The sequence below is a fragment of the Taudactylus pleione genome, unplaced genomic scaffold (assembly GCF_031769625.1).
Source record: "Taudactylus pleione unplaced genomic scaffold, aTauple2 ptg001032l, whole genome shotgun sequence".
In the NCBI taxonomy this organism is placed as follows: Eukaryota; Metazoa; Chordata; class Amphibia; order Anura; family Myobatrachidae; genus Taudactylus; species Taudactylus pleione.
In genome coordinates, this window is record NW_028285433.1 from 10,625,884 (window position 1) to 10,636,215 (window position 10,332).

The 10,332-nt window shown below is 46.4% G+C and overlaps 1 pseudogene across 1 annotated transcript; it reads right to left on the reverse strand.

Annotated features, from left to right (window-relative positions):
- Window positions 1-965: 965 nt before the first annotated feature.
- Window positions 966-9,672, reverse strand: LOC148454074 (uncharacterized; annotated as a pseudogene). The gene is made up of 2 exons (XR_015874834.1): window positions 9,258-9,672; window positions 966-3,662 (listed from the first exon to the last, which is right to left on the reverse strand). The product of XR_015874834.1 is annotated as an uncharacterized LOC148454074 (transcript).
- Window positions 9,673-10,332: the final 660 nt, after the last annotated feature.

Sequence of the window (10,332 nt, forward strand, 5' to 3'; positions counted from 1 at the left end):
GTGCGGACCGCAGTGAGTAACAAACACACTGCCGCTGGCGACGGGTAGTACACTCGTACTACCTGGCAGCGGTGTGTTTGTTTTAGCAGTCAATGAGAGTCAGACAGGCTCTCATTGGCTGCTGTGCCCACTGCCGGAGTCGGCCTGGAGCTCACTCATGGGCACTACTGGGGGCACTGCATAAGGGGCACTGGCACTACTGGGGGCACTGTATAATAGACACTACTGAGGGCACTGTATAAGGGGCACTACTGGGGGCACTGCATAGGGTGGCCAGTATTGGGGGCACTACATAGGGGTGCACTGTATATGGGGCACTACTGGGGGCACTGTATAAGAGGCACTACTGGGGGCACTGTATAAGGGGCACTACATAGGGGGACCACTACTGAGGGCACTGCATAAGGGGCACTACTGGAGGGAGGGGGGGTCTTTAATAAATCATGCTGGCTGTATTTATTTGCCTGCTGCATTCATGTTTTTTAGTGATAGAGGTGTGCGTGCGTGCGTGCATGTGTCCGTCCAGCTTAGGCTGAGTGCTATATTTTACTGTAGTGGTCCTAAATCCTGTGTAATCTCTCAGGGAGAGTTGGCAACTGTGCCACTGATACTCTGCAAAAAGTCGCAGTCACTGCTGCAATATCCCATCTTGTATTGTAGTTGTTGTGGAAAATAAAGACAACGTAAACAGCTGCTGTCAAATCGAAATATATATTTGTTTTCTTGCAGAAGCTATGATTACAATTAAGTGACACAGTTCACTTCATACTTGTCGACATTCAGCTCCCTCCTTCCGGGAGGGAGCTGAATGCCTGCATTCTGTGGGGGGCGTGGCCGGGCTTTGATGCCATTTTGGGAGCGGGCGGGGGCGTGACCGCCCGATTGCTTCATCATGGCCCCGCCCCCTCTTCACAATGCCGGAAAAAAGGCATTGTAAAGCAGGGGGCGGAGCCACGATGACGCGAATTTTTACTAGTAGTCTGGGGGGGGTAGGCGGCAGCCGGGAGGCTTGCCTGCCTTTCCGGGGGGTCGGGAGCGGCACCCGATATTCGGGAGGCTCCCGACCAAATCGGGAGGGTAGGCAAGCCTGGTTCACTTACAGGTAATTATCATATGCGCGGCCGCTGCTGCTGATTCCATTGCTCAACTCACACAGCTTACAATATACACACACTCCAGCACCCCTCCACCCATGGCTGGACCAATCCAAGTAGGCTTCCAGGGTGGTGATCCTTATCGAAAGCCATCTGTTACTGTATTCGAGATAGAGGGTGCAGGGTTTATGAAATAGCGTGATGAAGCTTACCAAAAGCAAAGAAAGACCAACTTATTTGTCACGCATGTCACGAACACATTTATATATTGCCTATGAGAACAAATAAATGATATTGCAGGATAGGATTGCTGGGATCCATTTATTTCCTTAACAATTCTCACCCTTTTGATAATTTCATTATCACACATATAAACACCACCTGAAATGGCAGCAATGGCAGTACTACTGAGATAGGGAAGGTGATGGGATAGTCCACACCACCTTAACAACTGGGACTACACTGACTCTGTTGCCATATACCCCGCAGTCAATTGCACCCGCAGGTTAATGTCTTCACCTATAGCAGCCGCTTTTCCCAGGCGGATTAGGTACACCCAGTACTCTGATGCCCCCAGGTCTTATAGGATGACAAAGTGCAATTGAGACAGGGTATGAGCAAAAGGACCCTCTGGCTAAAGTACCGCCCTTGCCACCATCCAGGTCAGCATTCACACATCTTTATTAAGCAATCTCACACAAACACTCTCTATCAATAAGAACTATAACAGCAGCCGGAGGTGCACTAGGGCACAGAGACCACTTGGTGAATACGCTGGAATCAAGATGACTGACTCGTCAGACTCACTCGCGAGGGAGAAAACTTCCTCTGGGCGGTGTCCAAACTGACAAAGTGCACCTGCGGGACCCTCTTTCAGAGATGATGTCTTCCACCCAGATCTTTACAACAGCTGAGGGGTCTTTCAGAAGAGATGGGCATTTGGGCTAGGCCGTCAGACGGTCATCTCTGTGGCTGTTATCATTCTTCCTATTAAATGACTGGATCCACACCTTTCCTGCAATGCAAAATACAGCACATTAGAATTTTCCAAGCAATCAAAAGAAATACAATCAATCCTATCACTATCACTATGGGTTTTATCAGATCCCTCCTTGGATATGTCTCTAGCTTTTTTCTGTAATTCTTTTACTTTATTCATGTGCACCTCTATGGGGTCATGTGTATCCTCAATCCAAGTGCAACATTCCTCACCTATGATAGCACAAGTTCCTCCCTCTATGGCTAACAAGTAATCAAGAGCCATTCTATTTTGTAAGGTCACTTTCCTAATTTGGGCCATTTCTTCATTTATAGCATGGATGGCACTTGTGGTTTCATTAATTATCCCATCCATAATGTTTGCATATTTATTGAATTTATTCGCTAATTCAATTCCCCAACCTGTCCAGGCAGGGAACCACATCCAGGCTTTATCTGCTGTAGTAAACAATTCCCTCTTGTATCGAGTTTCCCTAGGGCCTGTTTCTATCATATTGGTAAAAGAGACATTGGTAAAAGAGACATTTGCACGTTGCCTTATGGCTGGTACAACTCTTCCTATAGTGCAGTTACCCCATGCCCCCATAGGAAGCCAGGAGTAGGCTCTATGACCACAAATATAATATAGCCCTTGCTTCAATACCCTGGGAATTATCTTACCATGGTTTCCCAACCAGCTCTGAAACCATACCATATTTTTGTACATTTGGGTCCTACACTCCACATCATCCTCATCCTTCTGGTCAGGACAGGCACACCTAGGGGCACAAAGAGCTTTCATATTTGCACACCAACATTGATTATTACAGTTCCCATCCACCTTGTCACATGTAGCTTCCTTGTATTCCATATTAAAACACTAAGGTAACATTCCTACAATTAGTTTCTCCAACATATACCTTGGGCAAGTTGACTAGGTGACCTTTCAGTTCGGCCACATGGTTAACATACATAGGCCCTATACACATAGTGGGTGGAGAGATTATACCAGAAATTTCTAAGTATATTCCTAGGTCTGAGATAGCATTGTGAGCAGTGTGATTTATATCTATTTCAACATTATAGCTATAGTCTGTGAGGTTAAGATCGTTCATTGATATAGGGATACCAAGCAAAGGGATTCCTTTATGGTTGGCATGAACATGAGAACAGATCCAACAGTTAGTGGAGTTCAGCTGCTTGGCCGTCTGCTGATGCAGGAGCCATATAGAGTTCTTTTGTTTTTCTCCTTTCACCTGCATGCAAGGAAATAAAGCACAACCGAGCAGGCAGAACAACAAGCGCGTCTTAGCAGTCCATCTGCTCCCCTTTTCCCCGAGCGGCCTCACCCCTTTGGAGCTGGTCTGCGCCATTGACCTGAAAGTTAATTTTCTTACAATGAGAAGCATGTACCCAGTTAGGCTTCCCTTCTACCTTGATTGAGGTAGCTGTGGTCAGTAGCACCTGGAATGGGCCGTCAAATCGGGGTTCAAGATGTTTTCTCACGTGTCTTTTGATTACCACCCAGTCTCTGGGTTGTAGGTGGTGGGTTCCAGATGTGTCTTGTGGATCTGGTAAAGAAGAAAACACCTTTCCATGCAAGTTAGTCAGTTTCTTGTTAAGCTGAACAATGTAATCAGTAAGAGAGGCGTACTGTCATGTAATTCTTGTGGAAAGAAAAGGCCTGTTAGTGGTGGCCTGCCAAACAGTATCTCAAATGGTGAAAGTCCATGTAATCCCTTTGGGGTATGCCTAATAGCAAAAAGAGCTATCGGTAACGCTTGTAACCATGTAAGTTTTGTTTGCTCACATATCATAGCTATTTTGGCTCTCTCAACCTTGGCTGACACCTGAGGACGATATGGAGTGTGAAGATGCTGTTCAATTTGCAACCCTTTCAACATTTCTGCAAATACCTGTCCTGTAAAGTGCGTTCCTCTGTCTGATTCTACCGTCTCAGGTAGGCCATACCTGCACACGATTTCAGATATTAATTTCTTTGCTGTTACCGCGGCGGTTGCCTTAGCAACAGGCCACGCCTCCACCCATGATGAGAACATGTCCACGCACACTAATATAAATTCATAGACCCCACATTTTGGTAGCTGAATGTAGTCTATCTGCAACCTTTGAAACGGGTAGTCAGGTTTTACAAGGTGTTTCATTTCTACCTTAGTCATTTTGCCTGGATTGTGTTTAGCACAAATCATACATTTCTTACACCACTCTGTTGCAAACTGTGGAAAGCCCGGTGCGAACCAAAGTTTATTGACACTAGCAATCATTCCCCCTTTGGAAACATGTGAAGGGAGATGAGACAAGCTTGCTAGAATGGGATACAGAGATGGGGGTGCACACAATCGACCATCTCCATGTTTCCAAACATCATTTATTTGTTTCTGTATCTTTTGGGGACTCTTGGAGAAGCATTAAGGCTGCCTGCCTGGCTCCTTCATCTGCTTTTCTGTTACCCATAGTGATAGGATCAGTTGCTCGCTGATGTGCTTGACACTTGGTAACTGCTACAGCTTTAGGCAATGTTACCTTTTCTAAAAGGTCCTGGATCAGATTTGCATGTTTTACAACTTTCCCACTGGATGTCAGGAAGCCTCTATGTTTCCACAGAAAGCCAAAATCATGTATAATTCCGTATACATAGCAGGAGTCTGTATATATGTTTACAGTCTTTCCCTCCGCCAGTTCACATGCCTTGATCAGGGCGATCAATTCTGCACTTTGGGCAGAATGTACACCAGGATCAAGTGCTTCAGAGTACAAAATAGAGGTGTCGTCTGCTATAGCAAAACCTGCAGCAAACCCTCCCTCTGGCTTTTGTAGTCTGGACCCGTCTACATAGAGGGTCATTTCTGCATTTGGAATGGGCTCATCCAGAACAGAACCGGGAGGGGTGTAGAAGAGTTCCACCTCCTGATCACAATCATGCTCTGGGCTCGGCCCACTTCCCGTGTCATGGAGTGGTAAAAGGGTAGCTGGGTTTAACACATTGCACCGAAGTACAGTGATGTTAGATGGCGCAAGGAGAGAAATTTCATATTTGGTCAATCTGGCAGCAGAGAGGTGTCTGGTGGTTAGGCTGTGGAGAACTGCTTGTACAGCATGGGGAACCATAAGAAATAGTCTATTCTCCAGGACAATATAGGCAGTCTTTTCAACTAGCAGGGCTGCCGGTGCGACTGACTTTACACATGCGGCGCCCGCTGAAATCACTGAGTCCAGTTTGGTACTAAAGTACCCTACTGGCTTCTGTCTCCCTCCATATTTTTGAGTAAGTACTCCCGAAGCCTATCCTTCCTGTTCATAACAGAACAGGCTGAATGGCTTAGTGTAGTTTGGGAGTGCAAGTGAGGGGGCACTGAGTATGGCCGCCTTCAACTGGTCCACAGCCTGTTTTCCTTCCTCAGACAGCTCTATGTGTCCAGCATGAGTGGTCAGAGCGTATATGGGGGCAGCAATTTGAGACATGTTTGGTATCCATTGTCTGCAATATGAAACTAATCCCAAAAAACCTCTGATTTGTTTGGCACTCTGTGGGTATGGCGCTTTCTGTATTACTGAGACTCTGTCCACAGTTATGTGTTTAGAGCCCTGTGAAATACAGTGGCCTAGGAAAATTACCTTTTCCTGACAAAATTGTAGCTTGCTAGAGGATGCTTTGCATCCTTCAACACTCAAGTGGGAAAGTAGAGAAGCGGTTGCATTAATGCACTGCTCCTTTGAGGTGGCTGTCAGCAGGAGGTCGTCGACATATTATACAATAGTGACCCCTGCTGGCGATTGACACCTATCCAGGACTTGTGGCAACCGAGTCCAAGCATACTGCTGTCCCTCAAAGGTGAAGGCAAACAGGTACTGGGAGTCTGGGTGCACAGGTACACTGAAAAAAGCATCAACCAAATTTATCACACTAAACCAGGAGGTGTCTGGTGGGATCTCTCCTAGAATAGTGTGAGGATTTGGGACGAGCGGAGCATCCTCTTGAATAATCTTATTCACTGCCCGCAGATCTTGGCATACACGGAACTGGCCTGGTTTTCCAGGCTTGGCTACTGGATATAGGGGTGTGTTGACTGGGGATTTTATAGGGACCAGGATCCCCTGGTCCACGAAGGTTTTGATTTGATTTCTCACACCATTAAGTTGCTTCGCACTAAGGGGATACTGAGGAACCCTGGGTAATTTAGCTCCGGGTCTGAGCTTGATGACCACTGGGTCTGCCTGCTTGATCAGGCCCACCGGTCCACCCTTAACAGCCCATACCTCTTGGAGTACATCCCTGGAGGATGCTGAACTGCCATCAGAGGGACCAGACTTTCCAGAGTGTTCTGGTCCTCCGATCCCTCAGATGTAGTCACAATAGGCCCATCCTCCGTGTATTGAATAGTTGCCTTTAATTTCATCAGTGCATCTCTTCCCAGCAAGTTGCAAGGGACAGTGTCACTGAGAACAAAGGAGAGGGAGGTGCCGACTGGGCCTATATTTACAGGGGTCTCTGCAGTCTCCCTCAGTGTGATGGGGTTACCTTCCAGTCCTACAGCATCTATTAATCCTGAAATTTTAAAATTTGGGGCTTCAGATCTTTTGAGAACGCTACGGGCTGCTCCGCTGTCCACCAGGCACTCCACTGAGTAAAAAGGCATTTCAGGGAGGGTCAAGTGGACAAAGGCATCACCCCCCCTTCTCTCAGAGATGACTGGTAACACTGGAAGCCCTCTCTGTCAGGCGCTGTCCTGCCCTCCTTTTTTTGGAGCTGGACAGTTCCTTGCAATGTGGCCCTGTTTCCCACAATTGTAGCACTTCACTCTTCTGGGCTCCCAGTTATTCCTCCCTCTAAACCTACCCCTCTGGGGGTTGCTGGAGGTGTCAACTATCATCACCCTCTGGGCCTTTTTCTCCTGTACTTCTTGTATGTTTCTCTGGATTGAGCTGGCTACATTCATCAGTGCCGGGACTGATTTGTCTCGCCAGTCAGCATGGGCTGAAACCAGCTTGTCATGTATGTCTTTATTAAGTCCCGAGACTAATGTGGCAGTCAGCATCTTTCCCATACCTTGCTCCTCTAAATCCCCCCCTGCTTCTTCTACTGCCTGCCTAAATCTCTCAAAATAATCCTCCACTGGTTCTTTAACCTTTTGTTGAATATTGGTTACCCGGACCCAGGACTGTGGGGGAAACACTTCCCCAATCTTGCCCTTTATGTGGGTAACATATTCTAATGCCCTAAGGGGAGTGTTCTCTTGTTCTGATGGGTCTGATGGTAGGGTGAGTTTGGTACAAATAGCGGCAGTGTCGATCTGTCCGGCTACTGATTTTATTATCTGTAGCAGATCTCTCCATGTTGGATTGTAACTGACTGCAATATTATGCAGTTCATTTGCAAACCCATATGGATTATTTCGTGGTTTAGGGACAGATGAAAGAAATCTTTTCATCTCCCCAGGTGTCCACGGGACATGTTGGGTCACTCTCCGATCTGCCTGTCCATTTGTACCAGGGATAAATTGCTCTCTAACCAGGTAAGCTGAGGCTTGAGACAAGCGATGTTCCTCAGCCATCTCATCTATCTCATTTTGAGTTACTTGGGTAATGAGTGATGAGAAGCTCACCCTCCACTCCACACAAAACCCTTCCTCCCCTTGGATCAGATATATTCTGCCAAGAGGTGGGGGTAGAGTGAGGAGGTGCATATTCAGGGGCAATAGCCTGGACCTGGGACTCCGCATACCTAGGCGGTGGTAGAGTGCCAGGATTTATTATGGATGTCAGGTCTGCAGTGGGGTATTTTGCCTTGAAACTAGGGGGCTTCTTTGGTTTTGTCCCTTCACGTATTGGAGTCCCTTGGGTGCTTAAATGAGAGGTCTCCAGACTAACTGCAGTGGGTTCTACTAAAGATACTGCTAGTTGTTCTATTTCCTCTCCCTCTTCCTCATTCTGTTCTGGCTATGCCTCCCCCCCTTGCTGATTTGACCCCTCCTTTTTTGTTTCTAATGTAAAAATACCATGGGCTTTTTGCTGTTTCTTATAAGATTCTACCATCCACCTGCTCCATGCTGGCAGCTCATTTGGCTCTGTTAATTTTGATTTATAATTTTTGTAGAGAGTTGCCCAGCGGGATAACTCAAAGGTTCCCTCTTTTGGGATCCCACAATCCATCCCCCTAGTCAGCCTGCCCCACTTAGGTAAATGCCGGCTGACCCATTTGCCATATTTCTTATTCATCTCCTCCTGTGGGGTACGAGGAGATTCAGGACGCCCATTACTCTGATTTGGTGATCGGCCAAATCCTTGTCTGCTGTGACTGTTTCCCATAGCCCGGTTATGGTGGAGGAGGCTCTTACCCCCTCTCTCAGTTTTCCCACAGCACTATATTATATGGCTATTGGCTGTTAGGGGAAGTCAGTCCCACACAGCGAATCCCCGCTTTTGGTCCCTACAAATTTTCCAACAGAGCCAAATGAAAACCAACAATGAACAGATGCCAAACAATATCTGCCCTCTAATGTTATCTATGTCAAACCATGGAAGTAAGGGGTTTTCTACGCCAGAAATATGATTCTTCATGAGAGACTCAGCTCATAAGTCTGCAGCTTCGGGACACGCCCTTCAGTGTAGTGATAAGCAATGCAAAGCCAATGTACCCGGAGCTGTCAGCACATTAGGAGGTGATCAGAGATCGAATTGCTCCTGTTCCGAGGGGAGAGCCCCCGGTGAGGGGGGTTGCCCAGGGATCTGTACTGACAAGCAAGACAGGCAGACCGGCAAAGACCACTACTCTCACCAACACTTATTCTCCTATGACCTTTTTTTGTCTCTGCCAGACAGACAATGTTATTGACAGTATTACTTGACAAACTCAGAAAATAGAAAACATTCGTGTCCGAGGACGGTAGGGTCCTCTTATTTTTTACTTCCCTGCCCCCACCATGCTCTCTCCGTGGAGGTGCGTCTTGAGGCAGCGCAATCACTCAGCTGTAAAGGATTTCTTTCACGCTGATGTGGCGATGTGCCAACATCCACATACACTCACACATGCATATCCAAAGGATGTTAGGTCACAAAACACAAAACACAGCTGTTCAGGCTCTTGGGACCTGTACTCATGACAATGAATCAGAGGGTTCAGGATCGGAGGAGGGAGAGCAGAGAGAGAGACACAAATGTTCTCACCTTTTTGAATGGCGCCAGTCTAGTCTCCAGTCCTCCGCTCCTGTTCTTATTCTGTTTCAGTCGCTTTCAGGTCCCGGGTTTCGGCACCAAATTGTTGTGGAAAATAAAGACAACGTAAACAGCTGCTGTCAAATCGAAATATATATTTGTTTTCTTGCAGAAGCTATGATTACAATTAAGTGACACAGTTCACTTACAGGTAATTATCATATGTGCGGCCGCTGCTACTGCTTCCATTGCTCAACTCACACAGCTTACAATATACACACACACTCCAGCACCCCTCCACCCATGGCTGGACCAATCCAAGTAGGCTTCCAGGGTGGTGATCCTTATCGAAAGCCATCTGTTACTGTATTCGAGATAGAGGGTGCAGGGTTTATGAAATAGCGTGATGAAGCTTACCAAAAGCAAAGAAAGACCAACTTATTTGTCACGCATGTCACGAACACATTTATATATTGCCTATGAGAATAAATAAATGATATTGCAGGATAGGATTGCTGGGATCCATTTATTTCCTTAACATAGTGATCAAAATATGCTATTCATTTCAAAACAGTTTATTTGGTTAGTGTTTCATCATCACGGTTTCATCATCACAAGACCCACTACTTCATTAAGGCCTTCCAGCTTTCATACTAACCCACCTCATGCTCTTTCCTCCCTATCTTCCCCTTCTGTGTCACGCCTGTCTGTGTGCCCCTCCCCTTTAGAATGTAAGCTCTCACGAGCAGGGACCTCTTCCCTCATGTGCTTTTCTTTACATTTTCTTCTACTCCTTACTCCCCATAAGGGCACCTAACACCTGACTGATAACTCCCTGCTGCTTATTGTGAGTGCTTTAATCGCTATTGCAGCAATGTATATAGATTGTGTCCTTGTCCTGCACTGTAAGTTACTTATTTCTTGTTCACTTATTAGTTTTATGTACTATGTAAGGTGCTGCGGAACACTTGTGGGGCCATATAAATAGAGGATAATAATAATAATAGACTGCTAATTGCAATGGTATGAGTTCTTGCTGGGGGAATTTGAAGCTGTTTGAGGAATTCCTTGAGATTTTCCTATGGTA